General features: G+C 45.0%; 1 protein-coding gene across 29 annotated transcripts in view; it reads left to right on the plus strand.

Annotated features, from left to right (window-relative positions):
* Positions 1 to 23,889, plus strand: part of LOC123758034 (uncharacterized) — a 247,631-nt gene that overhangs the window by 10,437 nt on the left and 213,305 nt on the right. For 12 of the 29 annotated variants that reach the window (XR_011231032.1, XM_069338989.1, XM_069338971.1 and 9 more), the window contains 2 exons: positions 20,983 to 21,083; positions 21,703 to 21,775. The exons of 1 other annotated variant lie outside the window; for it this stretch is intronic. The gene's annotated coding sequence lies outside the window, so the exon portion shown is untranslated. Of the gene's footprint in view, positions 1 to 1,238; positions 1,456 to 13,711; positions 13,796 to 20,982; positions 21,084 to 21,702; positions 21,776 to 23,889 lie in introns of all 29 variants that reach the window. 16 more of the 29 variants (XM_069338973.1, XM_069338996.1, XM_069338984.1 and 13 more) reach the window with 14 other exon arrangements.

A 23,889-nucleotide genomic window follows, 5' to 3' on the forward strand; every position in this document is an offset into this window, starting at 1 on the left:
CCCCATCCAACAGCCGCCCTCACACCCCATCCAACAGCCGCCCTCACACCCCATCCAACAGCCACCCTCACACCCCATCCAACAGCCACCCTCACACCCCATCCAACAGCCGCCCTCACACCCCATCCAACAGCCACCCTCACACCCCATCCAACAGCCACCCTCACACCCCATCCAACAGCCACCCTCACACCCCATCCAACAGGCGCCGTCACACCGCATCGAACAGCCGCCCTCACACCCCATCCAACAGCCGCCCTCACACCCCATCCAACAGCCACCCTCACACCCCATCCAACAGCCACCCTCACACCCCATCCAACAGGCGCCGTCACACCGCATCCAACAGCCGCCCTCACACCCCATCCAACAGCCGCCCTCACACCCCATCCAACAGCCACCCTCACACCCCATCCAACAGGCGCCGTCACACCCCATCCAACAGCCGCCCTCACACCCCATCCAACAGCTACCCTCACACCCCATCCAACAGGCGCCGTCACACCGCATCCAACAGCCACCCTCACACCCCATCCAACAGCCACCCTCACACCCCATCCAACAGTCCCATAGAGTACATTGCAAATGTAAATGTAAAGGGGGAGTTATTGAATGCATTATGAAGTAATTGTATTATACATTTCTCCCCTGCCACTAAACCGCCTCTAATAATTAAGAGGATGCCTAGGACTCCACTGTGAGTGTGGCAGCGTGTTCTGGCACGCCCTCGACATGTTGGAGGTGAGCTGCGCATGCGCACTGTGTCATCTGTAGTTATGATGTGTGCGCCTGTGATTGGCTGGCTCGTGGTGGGGTGCGTGCGAGGCATTATGGGTAGGATATTAGTCTAATTGTGCGCACGTTCGTGAGTGTTGAGTAATCCGTATTTCATTTTTTAGGGAAACAATTTCGGCGGTGAATAAAAATCGTTACCGTTATTCAGTGTGATACATTTGTGCAATGTTATACAAAGGGATACATTTGTATAATATTATTTAATACTTTGTATTATTATTCAATGTAAAGTATTTGTACAAACAGGCAAAAATATGACTAATACTGTTATTGTTATTATTAATAGAAAGACTATCTCTTTAAAGATGTTTTAGAGAAATTAAATAACACTTCCTGTTCTGCTCTCTTTCCCTCCCCCCCCCCTCTCTCTCTCTCTCTACTCCCCCTTCCCCTCTCCCCCTTCCCCTCTCGCTGGCTGGACAAAACGTTTTGGCATCGGTAAGAATTAACGCGCAAGGCAAGACCTCAGTTACCGCCCGACCGCCCACTCACCCACGTGTGCCCGCCCATGTGTGCCCGCCCACGTGTGCCCGCCCACCTGTGCCCATACACTTCTGTCCTGTGTGTTCGTTAATATAGTTGTACTGGCCTACAGTTGCCCGGGGGTGTTACGGGTACTGCTGGGCATTGTTCTCGTCGTGCAGTAGTGCGCCGACAAAGGTGGGTGTTGGTGCCTGTTCAGGTGTTGACTCGTCCTCCTCACTGTAGCTTTATCTGGTAGTTGGTCCTCGGGTCTCGCTAGGCGATAGTTAGCCTACTGTTCAGTACGTTCGTTTTGTTATCATCGGCCGGGAGAAGATTGGTATTATTCCCCCCCCCCCTGTTGCTTGGGTCACGGGGTGCTTTATGTGGTGTTGCTTGGGTCACGGGGTGCTTTATGTGGTGTTGCTTGGGTCACGGGGTGCTTTATGTGGTGTTGCTTGGGTCATTGAGTGCTTTATGTGGTGTTGCTTGGGTCACGGGGTGCTTTATGTGGTGTTGCTTGGGTCATTGAGTGCTTTATGTGGTGTTGCTTGGGTCACGGGGTGCTTTATGTGGTGTTGCCTGGGTCACGGGGTGCTTTATGTGGTGTTGCTTGGGTCATTGAGTGCTTTATGTGGTGTTGCTTGGGTCACGGGGTGCTTTATGTGGTGTTGCTTGGGTCATTGAGTGCTTTATGTGGTGTTGCTTGGGTCACGGGGTGCTTTATGTGGTGTTGCTTGGGTCACGGGGTGCTTTATGTGGTGTTGCTTGGGTCACGGGGTGCTTTATGTGGTGTTGCCTGGGTCACGGGGTGCTTTATGTGGTGTTGCTTGGGTCACGGGGTGCTTTATGTGGTGTTGCCTGGGTCACGGGGTGCTTTATGTGGTGTTGCTTGGGTCACGGGGTGCTTTATGTGGTGTTGCTTGGGTCACGGGGTGCTTTATGTGGTGTTGCCTGGGTCACGGGGTGCTTTATGTGGTGTTGCCTGTGTCACGGGGTGCTTTATGTGGTGTTGCTTGGGTCATGGGGTGCTTTATGTGGTGTTGCTTGGGTCATGGGGTGCTTTATGTGGTGTTGCTTGGGTCATGGGGTGCTTTATGTGGTGTTGCCTGGGTCATGGGGTGCTTTATGTGGTGTTGCCTGGGTCATGGGGTGCTTTATGTGGTGTTGCCTGGGTCATGGGGTGCTTTATGTGGTGTTGCCTGGGTCATGGGGTGCTTTATGTGGTGTTGCCTGGGTCACGGGGTGCTTTATGTGGTGTTGCTTGGGTCACGGGGTGCTTTATGTGGTGTTGCCTGGGTCATGGGGTGCTTTATGTGGTGTTGCCTGGGTCACGGGGTGCTTTATGTGGTGTTGCCTGGGTCACGGGGTGCTTTATGTGGTGTTGCCTGGGTCACGGGGTGCTTTATGTGGTGTTGATATTTCTTGGACGGTGTGTGGGGGGTTCGCTTCCCCCCCTCCTTTTCCCCTTTCCCCTTACGTCATTCCTTCCCCCTTCCTTCCTCTCCCTCCCCCACTGTACCTGACTCTCCAACGCCGGGGCTCACATCCCTCCAGCGCCCCCTCCCCCCTCACTCCCCCTCCCCCCTCACTCCCCCCTCCAGCGCCCCCTCCCCCCTCACTCCCCCCACCAGCGCCCCCCTCCCCCCTCACGCCATTCCAACACGTGACTGTTTACTGGATGACTGAGCTGGAGGTAGAGCGTCAGTCTCGCTTCGTGCAGGTCGGCGTTCAATCCCCGACCGTCCAAGTGGTTGGGCACCATTCCTTCCCTCCGTCCCATCCCAAATTCTTATCCTGACCCCTTCCAAATGCTATATAGTCGTAAAGGCTTGGCGCTTTCCCCCGAATAATTCCTTACCTCCCCCCTTCCCATTTCTTGTCCCACCTCCCCCTCCTCCCCATTTCCTCTCTCACCTCCCCATATCCTCTCCCCCCTCCTCTCCATATCCTCTCCCCCGTCCCCATATCCTCTCCCCCGTCCCCATATCCTCTCCCCCTCGTACCCATATCCTCTCCCCCCCCTCCCCCCATATCCTCTCCCCCCTCCTCCCCATATCCTCTCCCCCCTCCTCCCCATATCCTCTCCCCCCTCCTCCCCATATCCTCTCCCCCTCCTACCCATATCCTCTCCCCCCTCCTCTCCATATCCTCTCCCCCCTCCTCCCAATATCCTCTCCCCCTCCTACCCATATCCTCTCCCCCCTCCTCCCCCCATATCCTCTCCCCCTCCTCCCCATATCCTTTCCCCCCTCCTCCCCAAATCCTCTCCCCCCTCCTCCCCAAATCCTCTCCCCCCTCCTCCCCAAATCCTCTCCCCCCTCCTCCCCATATCCTCTCCCCCCTCCTCCCCATATCCTCTCCCCTCCTCCCCATATCCTCTCCCCCCACCTCCCCATATCCTCTCCCCCCCTCTTCCCCATATCCTCTCCCCCACCTCCCCATATTCTTTCCCCCACCTCCCCATATCCTCTCCCCCCTCCTCCCCAAATCCTCTCCCCCCTCCTCCCCAAATCCTCTCCCCCCTCCTCCCCAAATCCTCTCCCCCCTCCTCCCCATATCCTCTCCCCCCACCTCCCCATATCCTCTCCCCCACTCTTCCCCATATCCTCTCCCCCACCTCCCCATATCCTTTCCCCCACCTCCCCATATCCTCTCCCCCCTCCTCCCCATATCCTCTCCCCCCACCTCCCCATATCCTCTCCCCCCCTCTTCCCCATATCCTCTCCCCCACCTCCCCATATCCTCTCCCCATATCCTCTCCCCCCTCCTCCCCATTTCCCCTCCTCCCCATTTCCCCTCCCCCTCCCCATTTCCCCTCCCCCTCCTCCCCATTTCCCCCCCCCCCTCCTCCCCATTTCCCCCCCCCCCCCCTCCTACCGCCCCACACTGGTCAACATGGGGGCGAACTACAAGTTTCCAGAAAGATGTGTTGGAGGTGGCGGGGGGAAGTTATGGTAGCTCTGACAGCCGCTTGCTTGAGGCGGGAGGAGGTGCGCGCGGCTCTACAGTAAGGCGCAGTTGTCCCCTCACCCCACTAATAGCGGTCTGTGTGTGTACTCACCTAGTTGTGCTTGCGGGGGTTGAGCTCTGGCTCTTTGGTCCCGCCTCTCAACCGTCAATCAACAGGTGTACAGATTCCTGAGCCTACTGGGCTCTATTATATCTACATTTAAAACTGTGTATGGAGTCAGCCTCCACCACATCACTGCCTAATGCATTCCATTTGTTAACTACTCTGACACTGAAAAAATTCTTTAAAAGGTGTGTGTGTGTGTGTGTGTGTGTGTGTGTGTGTGTGTGTGTGTGTGTGTGTGTGTGTGTGTGTGTGTGTGTGTGTGTGTGTGTGTGTGTACTCACCTAGTTGTGTTTGCGGCGGTTGAGCTCTGGCTCTTTGGCCCCCGCCTCTCAACCGTCAATCAACAGGTGTACAGATTCCTGAGCCTACTGGGCTCTATCATATCTACATTTGAAACTGTGTATGGAGTCAGCCTCCACCACAACACTACTTAATGCATTCCATTTGTTAACTACTCTGACACTGAAAAAATTCTTTCTAACGTCTCTGTGGCTCATCTGGGTACTAAGTTTCCACATGTGTCCCCTTGTTCGTGTTCTACCCGCGCAAAAGAATTTGTCTTTGTCCACCCTGTCAATTCCCCTGAGAATTTTGTAGGTAGTTATCATGTCTCCCCTTACTCTTCTGTTTTCCAGGGTTGTGAGGTTCAGCTCCCTTAGCCTTTCCTCGTAACTCATTCCTTTCAGTTGCAGGACCAAAAAGAATTTTTCTTTTGTGTGTGTGTGTGTGTGTGTGTGTGTGTGTGTGTGTGTGTGTGTATTTAGTTGTGCTTGCGGGGATTGAGCTCTGCTCTTTGGTCCCGCCTCTCAACTGTCAATCAACTAATGTACAGGTTCCTGAACCTACTGGGCTTTATCATATCTACACTTGAAGCTGTGTATGGAGTCAGCCTCCACCACATCACTGCCTAATGCATTCCATTTGTCTACTACTATTCTGACACTGAAAACATTCTTTCTAACGTCTCTATGGCTCATTTGGGCACTCAGTTTCCACCTGTGTCCCCTTGTGCGTGTTCCCCTTGTGTTAAATAGACTGTCTTTATCTACCCTATCAATTCCCTTCAGAATCTTGAATGTGGTGATCATGTCCCCCTAACTCTTCTGTCTTCCAGCGAAGTGAGGTTTAATTCCCGTAGTCTCTCCTCGTAGCTCATACCTCTCAGCTCGGGTACTAGTCTGGTGGCAAACCTTTGAACCTTTTCCAGTTTAGTCTTATCCTTGACTAGATATGGACTCCATGCTGGGGCTGCATACTCCTGGATTGGCCTGACATATGTGGTATACAAAGTTCTGAATGATTCTTTACACAAGTTTCTGAATGCCGTTCGTATGTTGGCCAGCCTGGCATATGCCGCTGATGTTATCCGCTTGATATGTGCTGCAGGAGACAGGTCTGGTGTGATATCAACCCCCAAGTCTTTTTCCTTCTCTGACTCCTGAAGAATTTCCTCTCCCAGATGATACCTTGTATCTGGCCTCCTGCTCCCTACACCTATCTTCATTACATTACATTTGGTTGGGTTAAACTCTAACAACCATTTGTTCGACCATTCCTTCAACTTGTCTAGGTCTTCTTGAAGCCTCAAACAGTCCTCTTCTGTTTTAATCCTTCTCATAATTTTAGCATCGTCCGCAAACATTGAGAGAAATAAATCGATACCCTCCAGGAGATCATTTACATATATCAGAAACAAGATAGGACCGAGTACAGAGCCCTGTGGGACTCCACTGGTAACTTCAGGCCAATCGGAGGTCTCACCCCGCACTGTAACTCTCTGCTTCCTATTGCTTAGATACTCCCTTATCCACTGGAGCACCTTACCAGCTACACCTGCCTGTCTCTCCAGCTTATGTACCAGCCTCTTATGCGGTACTGTGTCAAAGGCTTTCCGGCAATCCAAGAAAATGCAGTCCGCCCAGCCCTCTCTTTCTTGCTTAATCTTTGTCACCTGATCGTAGAATTCTATCAAGCCTGTAAGGCAAGATTTACCCTCCCTGAACCCATGTTGGCGATTTGTCACGAAGTCCCTTCTCTCCAGATGTGTTACCAGGTTTTTTCTCACGATCTTCTCCATCACCTTGCATGGTATACAAGTCAAGGACACTGGCCTGTAGTTCAGTGCCTCTTGCCTGTCGCCCTTTTTGTATATTGGGACCACATTCGCCGTCTTCCATATTTCTGGTAGGTCTCCTGTCTCCAGTGACTTAATATACACTATGGAGAGTGGCAAGCAAAGTGCCTCTGCACACTCTTTCAGTACCTATGGTGAGATCCCATCTGGACCAACAGCCTTTCTAACATCCAGATCCAGCAGGTGTCTCTTGACCTCCTCTCTCGTAATTTCGAACTCTTCAAAGGCCGCCTGGTTTACCTCCCTTTCTCCTAGCACAGTGACCTCACCTTGTTCTATTGTGAGGACCTCCTGGAACCTCTTGTTGAGTTCTTCACACACCTCTCTGTCATTCTCTGTATACCTGTCCTCGTCTGTTCGAAGTTTCAATACCTGTTCTTTCATTGTGGTTTTCCTTCTGATATGACTGTGGAGTAGCTTTGGTTCGGTCTTGGCTTTGTTTGCTATATCATTTTCAAAACTTTTCTCTGCTTCTCTTCTCACCCTGATGTACTCATTCCTGGTTCTCTGGTATCTCTCTCTGCTTTCTGGTGTTCTGTGCTCACATCGGTTTCTGGTCTTCTGTGTGTGTACTCACCTAGTTGTGCTTGCGGGGGTTGAGCTTTAGCTCTATGGTCCCGCCTCAACCATCAATCAACAGGTGTACAGGTTTCTGAGCCTATTGGGCTCTGTCATATCTACACTTGAAACTGTGTATGGAGTCAGCCTCCACCACATCACTTCCTAATGCATTCCATTTGTCATTGACTCTGACACTATAAAAGTTCTTTGTAATATCTCTGTGGCTCATTTGGGCACTCAGTTTCCACCTGTGTCCCCTAGTGTGTGTGCCCCTTGTGTTAAATAGCCTGTCTTTATCTACCCTTGACGATTCCCATGAGAATCTTGAATGTGGTGATCATGTCCCCCCTAACTCTTCAGTCTTCCAACGAAGTGAGGTTTAATTCCCGTAGTCTCTCCTCGTAGCTCATACCTCTCAGCTCGGGTACTAGTCTGGTGGCATTCCTTTGAACCTTTTCCAGTTTGGTCTTATCCTTGACTAGATATGGACTCCATGCTGGGGCTGCATACTCCAGGATTGGCCTAACATATGTGGTATACAAAGTTCTGAATGATTCCTTACACAAGTTTCTGAATGCCGTTTTTATGTTGGTCAGCCTGGCATATGCTGCAGATGTTATCCTCTTGATATGGGCTGCTGGAGACAGGTCTGGCGTGATATCAACCCCCAAGTCTTTTTCTTTCTCTGACTCTTGAAGTATTTCATCTCCCAGATGGTACCTTGTATCTGGGCTCCTGCTTCCTACACCTATCTTCATTACATTACGTTTGCTTGGGTTAAGCTCTAACAACCATTTGTTTGACCATTCCTTCAGCTTGTCTAGGTCTTCTTGAAGCCTCAAGCAGTCCTCCAATGTCTTAATCCTTCTCATAATTTTGGCATCGTCCGCAAACATTGAGAGAAATGAATCTATACCCTCCGGGAGATCATTTACATATATCAGAAACAAGATAGGACCGAGTACAGAGCCCTATGGGACTCCACTGGTGACTTCACGCCAATCTGAGGTCTCACCCCTCACCGTAACTCTGCTTCCTATTGCTCAGGTACTCCCTTATCCACTGGAGCACCTTACCAGCTACACCTTACCTTAAGGTTACCTTGAGGTGCTTCCGGGGCTTAGCGTCCCTGCGGCCCGGTCATTGACCAGGCCTCATGGTTGCCTGTGTCTCCAGCTTATGTACCAGCCTCTTATGCGGTACTGTGTCAAAGACTTTCTGACAATCCAAGAAAATGCAGTCCGCCCAGCCTTCTCTTTCTTGCTTAATCTTTGTCACCTGATCGTAGATTTCTATTAAGCCAGTCAGGCAAGAGTTACCCTCCCTGAACCCATGTTGGCGATTTGTCACGAAGTCCCATCTCTCCAGATGTGTTACCAGGTTTTTTCTCACGATCTTCTCAATCACCTTGCATGGTATACAAGTCAAGGACACTGGCCTGTAGTTCAGTGCCTCTTGCCTGTCGTCCTTTTTGTATATTGGGACCACATTCGCCATCTTCCATATTTCTGGTAGGTCTCCCGTCTTCAGTGACCTACTATACACTATGGAGAGTGGCAAGCAAAGTGCCTCTGCACACTCTTTCAGTACCCATGGCGAGATCCCGTCTGGACCAACAGCCTTTCTAACATCCAGATCCAGCAGGTGTCTCTTGACCTCCTCTTTCATAATTTTGAACCCTTCCAAGACCAACCCTTCCTTATGTGTGTGTGTAATTACCTAAGTGTAATTACACACACACACACACACACACACACACACACACACACACACACACACACACACACACACACACACACACACACACACACACACACACACACAGCGGGATCCAAGAGTCAATGCTCGATCCTGCAAGCACATATAGGTGAGTACACACACACACACACACATACAGTATACATAATTGGTATACAGAATTATATGAACATGTTTGCTGATGATGCTAAGATAATAGGAAGGATAAGAAATTTAGATGACTGTCATGCCCTTCAAGAAGACCTGGACAAAATAAGTATATGGAGCACCACTTGGCAAATGGAATTTAATGTTAATAAATGTCATGTTATGGAATGTGGAATAGGAGAACATAGACCCCACACAACCTATATATTATGTGAGAAATCTTTAAAGAATTCTGATAAAGAAAGAGATCTAGGAGTGGTTCTAGATAGAAAACTATCACCTGAGGACCACATAAAGAATATTGTGCAAGGAGCCTATGCTATGCTTTCTAACTTCAGAATTGCATTTAAATACATGGATGGCGATATACTAAAGAAAATTGTTCATGACTTTTGTTAGGCCAAAGCTAGAATATGCAGCTGTTGTGTGGTGCCCATATCTTAAGAAGCACATCAACAAACTGGAAAAGGTGCAAAGACATGCTACTAAGTGGCTCCCAGAACTGAAGGGCAAGAGCTACGAGGAGAGGTTAGAAGCATTAAATATGCCAAAACTAGAAGACAGAAGAAAAAGAGGTGATATGATCACTACATACAAAATAGTAACAGGAATTGACAAAATCGACAGGGAAGACTTCCTGAGACCTGGAACTTCAAGAACAAGAGGTCATAGATTTAAACTAGCTAAACACAGATGCCGAAGAAATATAAGAAAATTCACCTTCGCAAATAGAGTGGTAGACGGTTGGAACAAGTTAAGTGAGAAGGTGGTGGAGGCCAAGACCGTCAGTAGTTTCAAAGCGTTATATGACAAAGAGTGCTGGGAAGACGGGACACCACGAGCGTAGCTCTCATCCTGTAACTACACTTAGGTAATTACACTTAGGTAATTACATACAAAAGTGGCAGCAGGGAAGACCCCCTCAATTATAGACCTGTATCATTGACAAGTGTAATAGTGAAAGTATTGGAAAAGCTAATCAAAACTAAATGGGTAGAACACCTGGAGAGAAATGATATAATATCAGACAGACAGTATGGTTTTCGATCTGGAAGATCCTGTGTATCGAATTTACTCAGTTTCTATGATCGAGCCACAGAGATATTACAGGAAAGAGATGGTTGGGTTGACTGCATCTATCTGGTCCTAAAAAAGGCTTTTGACAGAGTTCCACATAAGAGGTTGTTCTGGAAACTGGAAAATATTGGAGGGGTGACAGGTAAGCTTCTATCATGGATGAAAAATTTTCTGACTGATAGAAAAATGAGGGCAGTAATCAGAGGCAATGTATCGGAATGGAGAAATGTAACAAGTGGAGTACCACAGGGTTCAGTTCTTGCACCAGTGATGTTTATTGTGTACATAAATGATCTACCAGTTGGTATACAGAATTATATGAACATGTTTGCTGATGATGCTAAGATAATAGGAAGGATAAGAAATTTAGATGATTGTCATGCCCTTCAAGAAGACCTGGACAAAATAAGTATATGGAGCACCACCTGGCAAATGGAATTTAATGTTAATAAATGTCATGTTATGGAATGTGGAATAGGAGAACATAGACCCCATACAACCTATATATTATGTGAGAAATCTTTAAAGAATTCTGATAAAGAAAGAGATCTAGGGGTGGTTCTAGATAGAAAACTATTACCTGAGGACCACATAAAGAACGTTGTGCGAGGAGCCTATGCTACGCTTTCTAACGTCATATTTGCTTTTAAATACATGGATGGCGATATACTAAAGAAATTGTTCATGACTTTTGTTAGGCCAAAGCTAGAATATGCAGCAGTTGTGTGGACCCTATATCTTAAGAAGCACATCCTGGAAAAGGTGCAAAGACATGCTACTAAGTGGCTCCCAGAACTGAAGGGCAAGAGCTACGAGGAGAGGTTGGAAGCATTAAACATGCCAAAACTAGAAGACAGAAGAAAAAGAGGTGATATGATCACTACATACAAAATAGTAACAGGAATTGATAAAATCGACAGGGAAGATTTCCTGAGACCTGGCACTTCAAGAACAAGAGGTCATAGATTTAAACTAGCTAAACACAGATGCCGAAGAAATATAAGAAAATTCACCTTCGCAAATAGAGTGGTAGACGGTTGGAACAAGTTAAGTGAGAAGGTGGTGGAGGCCAAGACCGTCAGTAGTTTCAAAGCGTTATATGACAAAGAGTGCTGGGAAGACGGGACACCACGAGCGTAGCTCTCATCCTGTAACTACACTTAGGTAATTACACTTAGGTAATTACTTAACTCCAGTATCTTCGATCTCACTCCATCTATGTTGGTGTATGCAATCTTCAGGAACTTGTTCCCCTCACCTTATTTTTCACTCCCCCTCCCTGTAATGTGTGTGTGTGTAATTACCTAAGTGTAGTTACAGGATGAGAGCTACGCTCGTGGTGTCCCGTCTACCCAGCACTCATTGTCATATAACGCTTTAAAGTTACTGATGGTTTTGGCCTCCATCACCTTCTCACCTAACTTGTTCCAACCGTCTACCACTCTGTTTACAAAAGTGAATTTTCTTCTATTTCTCCGACAACTTTGTTTCGTTAGTTAATCTATGACCTCTTGTTCTTGAAGTTCCGGGTCTCAGGAATTCTTCCCTATCAATTTTAACGATTCCTGTTACTATGTTGAATGTAGTGATCATATCGCCACTTTTTCTTCTATCTTCTAGTTTTTGCATATTTAATGCCTCTAACCTCTCCTCGTAGTTCTTGTCCTTCAGTTCTTGGAGCCACTTAGTGGCATGTCATTGCACCTTTTCCAGTTTGCTGATGTGCTTCTTAAGATATGGGCACCATACAACCGCTGCATATTCCAGCTTTGGTCTAACAAAAGTCGTGAACAATTTCTTTAGTATTTCTCCATCCATGTATTTAAAAGCAATTCTGAAGTTAGAAAGTGTAGCATAGGCTCCTCGCACAATGTTCTTAATGTGGTCCTCAGGTGACAGTTTTCTATCTAGAACCACCTCTAGATCCCTTTCTTTGTCAGAATTCTTTAAAGATTTCTCACATAATTTATAGGTTGTGTGGGGTCTATGTTGTCCAATTCCACATTCCATAACATGGCATTTATTCACATTTAATTTCACTTGCCAAGTGTTGCTCCATATACTTATTTTGCCCAAGTCTTCTTGAAGAGTATGACAATCATCTAGGTTTCTTATTTTCCCTATTATCTTAGCATCATCAGCAAACATGTTCATATAATTCTGTATTCCCACTGGTAGATCGTTTATGTAGACAATGAACACTACCGGTGCAAGAACTAAACCCTGTGGTACTCCACTCGTGACATTCCTCCAATCTGATACCTTGCCTCTGATTATGGCCCTCATTATTCTGTCAGTTGGGAAATTTTTCATCCATGTTAGAAGCTTACCTGTCACCCCTCCAATATGTTCCAGTTTCCAGAACAACCTCTTATGGGGAACTCTGTCGAAAGCCTTTTTCAGGTCCAGATAGATGCAGTCAACCCAACCATCTCTTTCCTGTAAAATTTCTGTGGCTCGATCATGAAAACTGAGTAAGTTCGTTACACAGGATCTTCCAGATCGAAAACCATACTGTCTGTCTGATATTATATCGTTTTTCTCCAGGTATTCTACCCATTTAGTTTTAATTATTTTTTCCAATATTTTGACTATTACACTTGTCAATGATACCGGTCTATAATTGAGGGGGTCTTCCCTGCTTCCACTTTTGTAGATTGGAACTATGTTAGACTTTTTCCACACATCAGCTACAACTCCTGTATACAGGGATGCCTGAAAAATCAGTTGAAATGGAATGCTGAGCTCAGGTGCACATTCTCTCAGAACCCATGGTGAAACTTCATCTGGACCAACTGCTTTGTTCTTATTTAGCTCCTTGAGCATTTTTTCCACTTCGTCTCTAGACACCTCTATGTGCTCTATGTTGTCCTTTGGAATTCTTATTGTGTCTGGTTCCCTGAAGATTTCATTTTGTACAAACACACTTTGGAACTTTTTGTTTAGTGTTTCACACATTTCTTTTTCATTTTCCATGAATCTATTTCCCATTTTCAACCTCTGAATATTATCCTTTACCTCCAATTTGTTGTTTATGCATTTATAGAATAGACCTGGTTCTGTTTTACATTTGTCTGCAATCCCTTTTTCAAAATTTCTTTCTGCCTCTCTCCTCACTGTCGTGTAGTTGTTTCTCGCATTTTTGTATCACTCGTATGTTTGGGGGTTTGGCCTCTTGTATTGATTCCATTTTTGTGTCTTTTGGTCTCTGGCCCATGTGTGTGTGTGTACTCACCTATTTGTGCTTGCAGGATCGAGCATTAACTCTTGGATCCCGCCTTTCCAGCCATCGGTTGTTTACAGCAATGACTCCTGTCCCATTTCCCTATCATACCTAATTTTAAAGTATGAATAAAGTTTGCTTCCACAACCTGTTCCCCAAGTGCATTTCATTTTTCCACTACTCTCACGCTAAAAGAAAACTTCCTAACATCTCTGTGACTCATCTGAGTTTCCAGTTTCCACCCATGTCCCCTCGTTCTGTTATTATTACGTGTGAACATTTCATCTATTTCCACTTTGTCAATTCCCCCGAGTATTTTATATGTCCCTATCATATATCCTCTCTCCCTTCTTTTCTTTAATGTCGTAAGGTTCAGTTCCTTCAGACGTTCTTCATATCCCATCCCTCGTAACTCTGGGACAAGCCTCGTCGCAAACCTCTGAACCTTCTCCAGTTTCCTTATGTCTTTCTTCAGGTGGGGGCTCCATGATGGCGCGGCATACTCTAAGACTGGTCTCACATAGGCAGTGTAAAGCGCCCTTCAAGCCTTCTCACTAAGGTTTCTGAATGAAGTTCTAATTTTCGCCAGTGTAGAGTACACTGCTGTCGTTATCCTATTTATATGTGCCTCAGGAGTTAGATTAGGTGTCACATCCACTCCCAGGTCTCTTTCTCGAATTGTTACAGGTAGGCAGTTCCCCTTTATTGTGTACTGTCCCTTTGGTTGCCTATCACCTGATCCCATTTCCATAACTTTACATTTACTGGTGTTGAACTCCAGTAGCCATTTCCCTGACCATCTCTGCAACCTGTTTAAGTCCTCTTGGAGGATCCAACAATCCTCATCTGTCACAACTCTTCTCATTAATTTTGCGTCATCCGCAAACATTGACATGTATGATTCCACTCCTGTATACATATCATTTACGTAAATTAGAAAGAGGATTGGTCCCAGCACCGATCCTTGAGGTACTCCACTCGTTACTGTTCGCCAGTCCGACTTCTCGCCCCTTACCATTACCCTCTGGCTCCTTCCTGTTAGGTAGTTCTTCACCCATGCTAGGGCCTTTCTGCTTACTCCTCCCTGCCTCTCAAGTTTGTATAGCAGTCTCATGTGTGGTACTGTATCAAAGGCCTTTTGGCAGTCAAGAAATATGCAGTCTGCCCAGCCTTCTCTGTCCTGCCTTATCCTTGTTACTTTCTCATAAAATTCTAAAAGGTTTGTTAGGCATGATTTCCCTGTCCAGAGCCCATGTTGGTGCTTGTTTACAAACCCAATGCTCTCCAGGTGTTCAACAAGTCTTAGCCTAATTATTCTTTCAAGTATTTTGCAGGGGATGCTTGTCAGTGATACGGATCTGTATTTAAGTGCCTCCTCCGTATCACCTTTCTTGAAAATCGTTACGACATTTGCCTCCTTCCAGCAACTGGGCAATTCTCCCGACATAAGTGACTCATTAAAGATCATTGCCAGAGGCACGCTGAGAGCCTGCGCTGCCTCTTTTAGTATCCACGGTGATACTTTGTCTGGTCCAACCACTTTAGTTGCATCCAGTGTTGACAACTGTTTCATTACCTCCTCTGCTGTCACCTCTATATCTGATAGTCTTTCATCTAGGGTAATCTCGTCTAACAATGGGAGCCACTCAGGCTCGGTTGTGAACACTCCATGGAAACTTGCATTCAGTACCTCGCAGATTTCCTTGTCGCTTTCTGTATATGCCCCTTCTGTTTTCCTCAGTCTTGTCACTTGGTCATTTACCGACATCTTCCTTCTTATATGGCTATGTAGTAATTTAGGTTGCTTTTTCGCTTTGATTGCAATATCATTCCCATAATTTCTTTCCGATACCCATCTTATGTTAATGTAATCGTTTCTAGCTCTGTTACATCTAATCCTGTTGTCCTCTGTCCTTTGTCTGCTGTACTTCCTCCACTCCCTCCTGCTTCTCACTTTTGCTTCCTGACACTGTATTAAACCATGGGTTATTATATTTCCTCCTGCTTTTTTCCTTTACTGTTGGAATAAATCTCTCTTCAGCCTCCTTGCATTTCCATATGACTTGGTTGATCATACCTTGCACTGTTTTTCCTCTAATTTCTTCCTCCCACTGCACTTCTTCCAGGTAGTCGCTTATCCTTCTGTAGTCCCCTTTTCTGTAATCAAGTCTCCTTTCCCGGATCTCTTGTCCTTTGGTTACAATCTTAATTTAAAATTAAGCTCCATCATGTAGTCAAAGACTAGGACACAATGGTCAATGGCTCCTAGTGGTATTTCATATTCCAAATGCTTGATGTCTTTTACATTCTGGGTGAAAATGAGGTCTAATAGGCTGGGCGTATCCCCTCCTCTTTCCCTAGTGTCTTCCTTCACATGCTGTGTTAGGAAATTCCTGTCAATAATGTCTACCAGCTTCACTCCCCAGGTCTCCTCCCCGCCATGGGGATTCCTCGTTTTCCAATCTATCCCTCCGTGATTTAGGTCCCCCATGACCAGCAGCTTCGCTCTCATTCTATGCACTATTGTTGCTGCCCTCTGCAGTTTATCTATACATGCCTTGTTGTTGTCCTCATACTCCTGCCTGGGCCTTCTACTGTTTGATGGGGGATTGTAGAGTATCAAGATTACAATCTTCTTCCCATCCACTGTCAGAGTTCCATGTATGGAGTTCGTGCTTTCATTGGTACCCGGATTTTCCAGCTCATCAAACTTCCATTTCCGCTTTATTAGTAGTGCCACTCCTCCTCCCTGTCTCTGTGTCCTTTCTTTTCTTATCACCTGGTACCCCTCTGGAAAGATTGCATCCGAGATCATGCCATTTATTTTAGTTTCCACTATTGCCACTATGTCTGGGTCTGCCTCACTAACTCTTTCTTTTATCTCTTCTGCTTTATGGATACCCCATCAGCATTGGTGTACCAAACCTTGAGACTCTTCTTGGAAACTCTGGTTCCAGAGTTCCCCCTTTCACCGGGGTCTGGGGGAGACTGGGGGGGGGGGTGTCTGGGGGGAAAGTGGGGGCTGTGGGGGTGTCTGGGGGGAGAGTGGGGGCTATGGGGGTGTCTGGGGGGGTGCTAGGGGGTGCCTGGGAGTGCCTGGTAGGTGAATGGGATCTGGGCATCTAGGGGGGGGGGGGTAGGAAGGGCATAATGGGTCTGAAAGTTAGGGAGGGTCTGAATGGCATAGGGGGGTTGAGAAGTAGAGTGAGACCGAGAGTCAGATAGAGGTTGAGTGGTTGGGGGGGGAGAGGGATATTGAGGGCAGAGGGCTGAGGGGAGAATGGAGCATGGGTGCTGGGAGTGGAAGAGAGGGTGCATTAGTTTAGGGGGAATTGGGGGTAGGTGGGGGTTTTGGGGTAGAAGAGGAGATGGGGGAAGGTGTAGGGGGTCACAAGGTGAGGGGGTTAAATGTGGGCTGGGGGTGCATAGGAGGGGTGAGGGTTGGGTGGGGTTTGGGGGTGAGTAGAAGCTGGGATGGAGCAGATGGAAGTGAAGGCAATGGGGTAGAAGGGGCAGGGGAGTAGGAGTGGGTAGTAGGGGAGGGGGGATGGGAAGGTGGGTTTGGGGATGGCATGCTTTACCCACTGGGGTCGTTGACAGGTGTGATGTAGCAGGGGCAGGGGAGTCGTTGGGGAAGTGCAAATGTGGAAAGGGCAGGGGGGTTTTGGGGGGGGCTGAGTCAGGGGGGTTTTGGGGGGGGGGCTGAGGCAGGGGGGTTTTGGGGGGGTCTGAGGCAGGGGGGTTTTGGGGGGGGGGCTGAGGCAGGGGGGAGGTATAGGAGGGCTGAGTTGGGGAAGATGTGACCTGGGAGGTGACCTGAGAGGTGAGGCTACCTGAAAGGCTAGGGGTACGGTGTCGTGCTTGCCATCTATTCTTGTGGGCTATTTCCTCATCTTCCGTCATAAACTTTTCAATAAACACATTGTAATGGGTTTCACTTCCTCTGAGTAAATGCTTGTTCCTCATTATGTACTCCACAGCCTCCTCATTGGAGAATTGCACCAGAACAGGTCTATTCTTGGTACAATTGTAAGGTCCAACCCGGCGGCTGATGTCCACCTCGTTTCCTGCCATTCCTTCTCCAATACATCTCAATATCTCGTGCAATTCATATTTTTCTGTCTCTATCCTTTCTTGTCTTGTTGGTGCCCCAGATTCGAATAATCCATGTATTATAATCGTCCTTCTCTTCAGTAATTCACTCTCATGTTGGTAGCCCCTCCCCTGGAGATTCCCCATCGCAACCGCACTCACTAACCCATCCCCCACTAATCCTCTGTTCTTAGCCTTGCTGTTAATCCTTCCTAATTCGTTTGTGATCCGAGCACATTCCCTCTCCCAGTCCTCTCTTCCCTTCCTAATCTCTTCCTGAATATAGAGCATAAGCTCCTGTTTCTGCCTCTCTACTGCATCATGAATTTGCTGAAATAACTCGCTTCTTATCTCTTGGATTAGATCCTCCATCCAATCGCTCCTTCTCTCTACAAATTTACTTATTAATTTATCTATAAATCTATCCTCCTCCTCATCCTTGCTGGTGATTGACCTTGAATCCCTTCCTGATCTTGTCATGTGTGTGTCTGTGTGTGTAATTACCTAAGTGTAGTTACAGGATAAGAGCTACGCTCGTGGTGTCCCGTCTTCCCAACACTCTTTGTCATATAACGCTTTGAAACTACTGACGGTCTTGGCCTCCACCACCTTCTCACCTAACTTGTTCCTACCATCTTCCACTGTTTGCGAAAGTGAATTTTCTTATATTTCTTCGGCATCTGTGTTTAGCTAGTTTAAATCTATGACCTCTTGTTCTTGAAGTTCCAGGTCTCGGGAAATCTTCCCTATCGATTTTATCAATTCTTGTTACTATTTTGTACATAGTGATCATTTCACCTCTTTTTCTTCTGTCTTCTAGTTTTGGCATATTTAATGCCTCTAATGTCTCCTCATAGCTCTTGCCCTTCAGTTCTGGGAGCCACTTAGTAGCATGTCTTTGCACCTTTTCCAGGATGTGCTTCTTAAGATATAGGGTCCACACAACTGCTGCATATTCTAGCTTTGGCCTAACAAAAGTCATGAACAATTTCTTTAGTATATCGCCATCCATGTATTTAAAAGCAAATATGACGTTAGAAAGCGTAGCATAGGCTCCTCGCACAACGTTCTTTATGTGGTCCTCAGGTGATAGTGTTCTATCTAGAACCACCCCTAGATCTCTTTCTTTATCAGAATTCTTTAAAGATTTCTCACATAATATATAGGTTGCGTGGGGTCTATGGTCTCCTATTCCACATTCCATAACATGGCATTTATTCACATTAAATTCTATTTGCCAAGTGATGCTCCATATACTTATTTTGTCCAGGTCATCTTGAAGGGCATAACAATCATCTAAGTTTCTTATCCTTCCTATTATCTTTGCATCATCAGCAAACATGTTCATATAATTTTGTATACCAACTGGTAGATCATTTATGTAGACAATAAACATCACTGGTGCAAGAACTGAACCCTGTGGTACCCCACTTGTGACATTTCTCCAGTCCGATACATTGCCTCTGATTACTGCCCTCATTTTTCTATCAGTCAGGAAATTTTTCATCCATGTTAAAAGCTTACCTGTCACCCCTCCAATATTTTCCAGTTTCCAGAACAACCTCTTATGTGGTACTCTGTCAAAAGCGTTTTTTAGGTCCAGATAGATGCAGTCAACCCAACCATCTCTTTCCTGTAAAATCTCTGTGACTCGATCATAGAAACTGACAAAATTCGATAAACAGGATCTTCCAGATCGAAAACCATACTGTCTGTCTGATATAATATCATTTCTCTACAGGTGTTCTACCCATTTAGTTTTGATTAGTTTTTCCAATACATTCACTATTACACTAGTCAATGATACAGGTCTATAATTGAGGGGGTCTTCCCTGCTTCCAGTTTTGTAGATTGGAACTATGTTAGCCTGTTTCCACACATCTGCTACGACTCCTGTACACAGGGATGCCTGAAAGATCAGGTGAAGTGGAATGCTGAGCTCAGATGCACATTCTCTCAGAACCCATGGTGAAACTCCATCTGGACCAACTGCTTTGTTCTTACTTAGCTCCTGTAGCATATTTTCCTCTTCATCTCTAGACACCTCTATATGCTCTATGCTGTTCTGTGGAATTCTTATTGTGTCTGGTTCTCTGAAGATCTCATTTTGTACAAACACACTTTGGAACTTTTTGTTTAATGTTTCACACATTTCCTTTTAATTTTCCGTGTATCTGTCCCCCATTTTTAACCTCTGAATATTATCCTTTACCTGCATCTTACTTTTAATGAATTTATAGAAAAGGCCTGGATCTGATTTACATTTATCTACTATACCATTCTCAAAATCTCTCTGCCTCTCTCCTTACTGACGTGTAGTTGTTTCTTGCATCTTTGTATCGCTGGTATGTTTGGGGGGTTTGTGTGTGTGTGTGTGTGTGTGTGTGTGTGTGTGTGTGTGTGTGTGTGTGTGTGTGTGTGTGTGTGTGTGTGTGTGTGTGTGTGTGTGTGTGTGTAGCTGCATCATGCTTAATGGCGTATGTATGTGTACGCAAGCTAGCCTATTTATGTGGAATATGATGTTTATATAAATGATGTTTTGCAAGTTATATATTATACTAAGTTTGGTATGTCTGGGCTTAAATTAGTTTGTGTGTATTTCTATGATTGTCATTGTAGTATTGACTGCGTATATTAATGGTGTAAGTTTGGGCTTACCTGTGTGCGTATGCCTTCACTTACTAGTTAATTAAAATGTATAGATGTATGGTTACACTTAATAGTATGCTCCCACATGCTCTCTCTTCTCTTTGCCCTTTTTTCTTGTAAACTGAGACTAGTTTAAACTGACATACCTATAATAATATAATAATAATAATAATAATAATAATAATAATAATAATAATAATAATAATAATAATGTATTTGCAAGAAGGTACAATGGGTTGGTGAGATTACATAAGATTGGTATTTTTGACATTCATGCAAAGCCACTAACACACACAGCATTTTGGGCAGGTCCTTAATCTAACATATCAAGATGAAAAGGTACATTGTAGCAAGGTTTTATATCAACAAATAACTACAATATAAGTTGACAGAGGTGATTACAGTGGTATGGATATATGTCTTAAGTACTAATATTGGGGAAGTGTGTGGTACAAGATACAGTGTGAGTTTGAAGCACAAGGTAGGAAACAATGAGGATGAAATTAGGTACTTTTTGGTTTTACTTTTGAATAGGACATGGGTTGGACAATTTTTTAATTTGTCAGAGAGTGAGTTCCAAAGACTGGGTTCTTTTATTTGTATGGAGTGTTTGCTCAGATTTACTGGTGCATCGTCATAAGGACAATTGGAGGGGGGGGTGGACCTATGACAAGCTGCCAGCTTCCTGTCCTCGTTGAGGCCACTAAAGTGTTGGTGGCCCCAACTGGTGTAAATTTGGGTAAATCTAAAGGCTGGAAACCAGTCATTAAATTCTGTGACTCATTCTTTTAGAAGTACTGATGGGTAAGGTCTGATAATAATATACAAGGTGGTATGGTGTGTTAAGCTTATTTTGGCATTTTCACTTGATTTGGTGAACCCTGGTTTTGGTGTCTAGAGAAGTGCAACTTTATCCTGCCTGTCCCTATATTATGGCTTTTATCAAGGCACATCTAGTTTTACTTTTAGCAAGCATGAATTAATTTAAAATGTTTTATTTTTCAGACAATCATCGTCCAAGGTTACACTGACAACAGAAAGGTGCAGTTCCTGGCTGCTTATATTAACCTCATCTGAAGTGCAGGGATTTCCTGCAGTATAAATAGGTGTTTTATATATCATATTTTTTATATCGTTCATAAAATAAAATTCATGATATAGAACTGTATACAGAAAATAATTGGCTGATCTTTGAATGTCTTATCGTGGTGTTTTGTGTTATGCTTATAATGGGATGAAATAAATGATTACAGTACTATATATTATATATAATTGAACCGTGTGCTAGTGCTAGCATACTTGTTTTTATTGAAATTTTTAAGGGATTTTTCAGTACAGGTATTTTCAATTTTTGAAAAATCCAATTATTAATTTTGGATTTAAATTAATAAAAAGTTATTTGAGATACTTTCAGTGTATTATATTAAAATTACACTTTCATTGTTTAGGGCTGCTTCCTTGTACAGTATGTATTTTGTCATATGTTTGATACATATTCAGGCATGTAACTATTATTGAAGTTAAATTTGGTCCACATGATAATGAGTTTGGCAATTCATTATTGGTCAACATTAATTTTTCCTCCCAAAATATGGCTTCTACAAGTCTTTTGGAACAATTGAGGAGGAGGAGGAGACCTAACATCCTCAAGTTTTAGCTTTTAATGTGTGTGCATGTACAGTGTACCGTTAAATAAGGCAGTGACAACTATTATCCTCTCCTAAGTCAGCAGCAATGTCTTCGAGCCACTGATGGGCCACATTCATCTCGTGAACTATTTTATAACTAATATATGAAGGTAATAATAGTAATGAAGTATAGAACTAAGAGTTATGCTTATTGGATTGAAATAACATTTAGATTTGTTAACCAACAACAATTGGTATGACATTTGGTGCTATTTAATGCTTTTAAAGTTTTTCAACATTAGGTCAGAAGCTAGATGAGCTCATAACCATTAAGTTTTCTAAATGAACATCAGTAATTTTGGTGCTTACTTGCTTTTTGCATAATTTATCCCTCACCTATCCCTTGCACACCAATCACCTATTCCTCATACTTTTCATTCATCTCACTCATCCTTTACACCTTTCTCATGCCTCAAACACCTCACCCATCCTTCACACTCCCCATTTCTCATACACCACACTAAACCCTCACCTCACTCCTCCCTCACCCACCTCACTCCTCCCTCACACACCTCGCTCCTCCCTCACACACCTCGCTCCTCCCTCACACACCTCGCTCCTCCCTCACACACCTCACTCCTCCCTCACACACCTCGCTCCTCCCTCACACACCTCGCTCCTCCCTCACACACCTCGCTCCTCCCTCACACACCTCACTCCTCCCTCACACATCTAGGTCAGAAAGAGCTGTAGAAGAAGCTAAAGTAGTAGATAAAATTGTTGGCCTCGTGGAAGGTCTTACAAACAGAGAGAATGTGTGCGACTACAGGAGAATAGGCAGGTACGTAAAAGGGAAAGATCGACCTTTGAGGATCACCCTAAACGGTGCCAAACAGATGGAAGAAGTACTAAGGAATGCTAGAAAATTGCAAAGGGATGAGGATGGGAAAGGGTGGTCGTTAAGACGAGATCTTTCAAAAGAAGATAGAGAGAAGCTGAAACTGAACCTCGCCGAGGCAAAACATTTAAATGAGAGCAGGAATGAAGAAGAAATAAATTCTTTTTTCTACAAAGTGATAGGGGTAGGCAAACCAGTAAAGTGGTACATAAAGGCAAACCAACAAAATCAATAGAGAGAGGGGGAGTGAAGAATAAGGAGAGGGGGAACAAGTTCCTGAAGATTGCATACACCAACATAGATGGAGTGAGATCGAAGATACTGGAGTTAAGTGATGTAATACAGCTGCAGACACCAGACATTGTTGCACTCACGGAGACAAAACTTGAAGATGTAATTTTAAATGAGGTCATATTCCCAAGGGGCTACTCAATTTGGAGACGGGACAGAAAAATTAGGAAAGGCGGTGGCGTTGCTGTGCTGGTAAAAGAACACCTAAAGGTGAAGGAAATAATGACTGCCAATCCACAAGAAGTTGACATAATAGCACTAGAGATCTGCTATGAGGATGATAAACTAATGATGATAAATGCATATAGTCCACCGCCAAGCAGCACATGGTCAAAGGAGGAGCTAGATAGTAAACGTGAAGGTCTTATAACAATAATGAGAGAGATTATAGCGAGAGCGGATAACGATAGATCACGACTGTTGATAGTCGGTGACTTCAACTTGAAATCCATAGACTGGGAAGCATATGAAGCTAAAACAGAAGATTTTTGGACCTGTAAATTTGTAGACCTCATCCTGGAAACATTCTTGTATCAACATGTTAAACAAGCTACGAGGATGAGGGAAGGGGACGTTCCCTCCATGCTAGATTTGATATTTACCAGGAAGGAGGAAGAGATATTTGACATTCAGTACCTTCCTCCCTTGGGTAAAAGTGACCATGTCTTTTTGGGAATAAAGTATGCAATGCGTTATAAGCTGGAAGAAAATAAGGAGGTTGAAGCAGTTGAAAAACCAGACTTCAGGAGAGGACATTATGGTGACCTTAGAAATTTTTTTAGTGAGTATAATTGGACAGACTTGATGCTAGGCAAGGAAGTGAATGAGATGTATGGCAAGTTTTGTGAAATATATGATAAAGGCACAAAAAAATTTATACCAAAACAGAGATGCAGAACTAGGAAACAGGATTGGTTCAATAGAAATTGCGAGAGGGCTAGAGACCGAAAGACACAAAAATGGAATCAATACAGGAAGAGGCGAACCCCCAAACATACCAGCGATACAAAGATGCGAGAAACAACTACACGGCAGTGAGGAGAGAGGCAGAAAGAAATTTTGAAAAAGGGATTGCGGACAAATGTAAAACAGAAC

The sequence above is a fragment of the Procambarus clarkii genome, chromosome 40, assembly GCF_040958095.1.
Source record: "Procambarus clarkii isolate CNS0578487 chromosome 40, FALCON_Pclarkii_2.0, whole genome shotgun sequence".
In the NCBI taxonomy this organism is placed as follows: domain Eukaryota; kingdom Metazoa; phylum Arthropoda; class Malacostraca; order Decapoda; family Cambaridae; genus Procambarus; species Procambarus clarkii.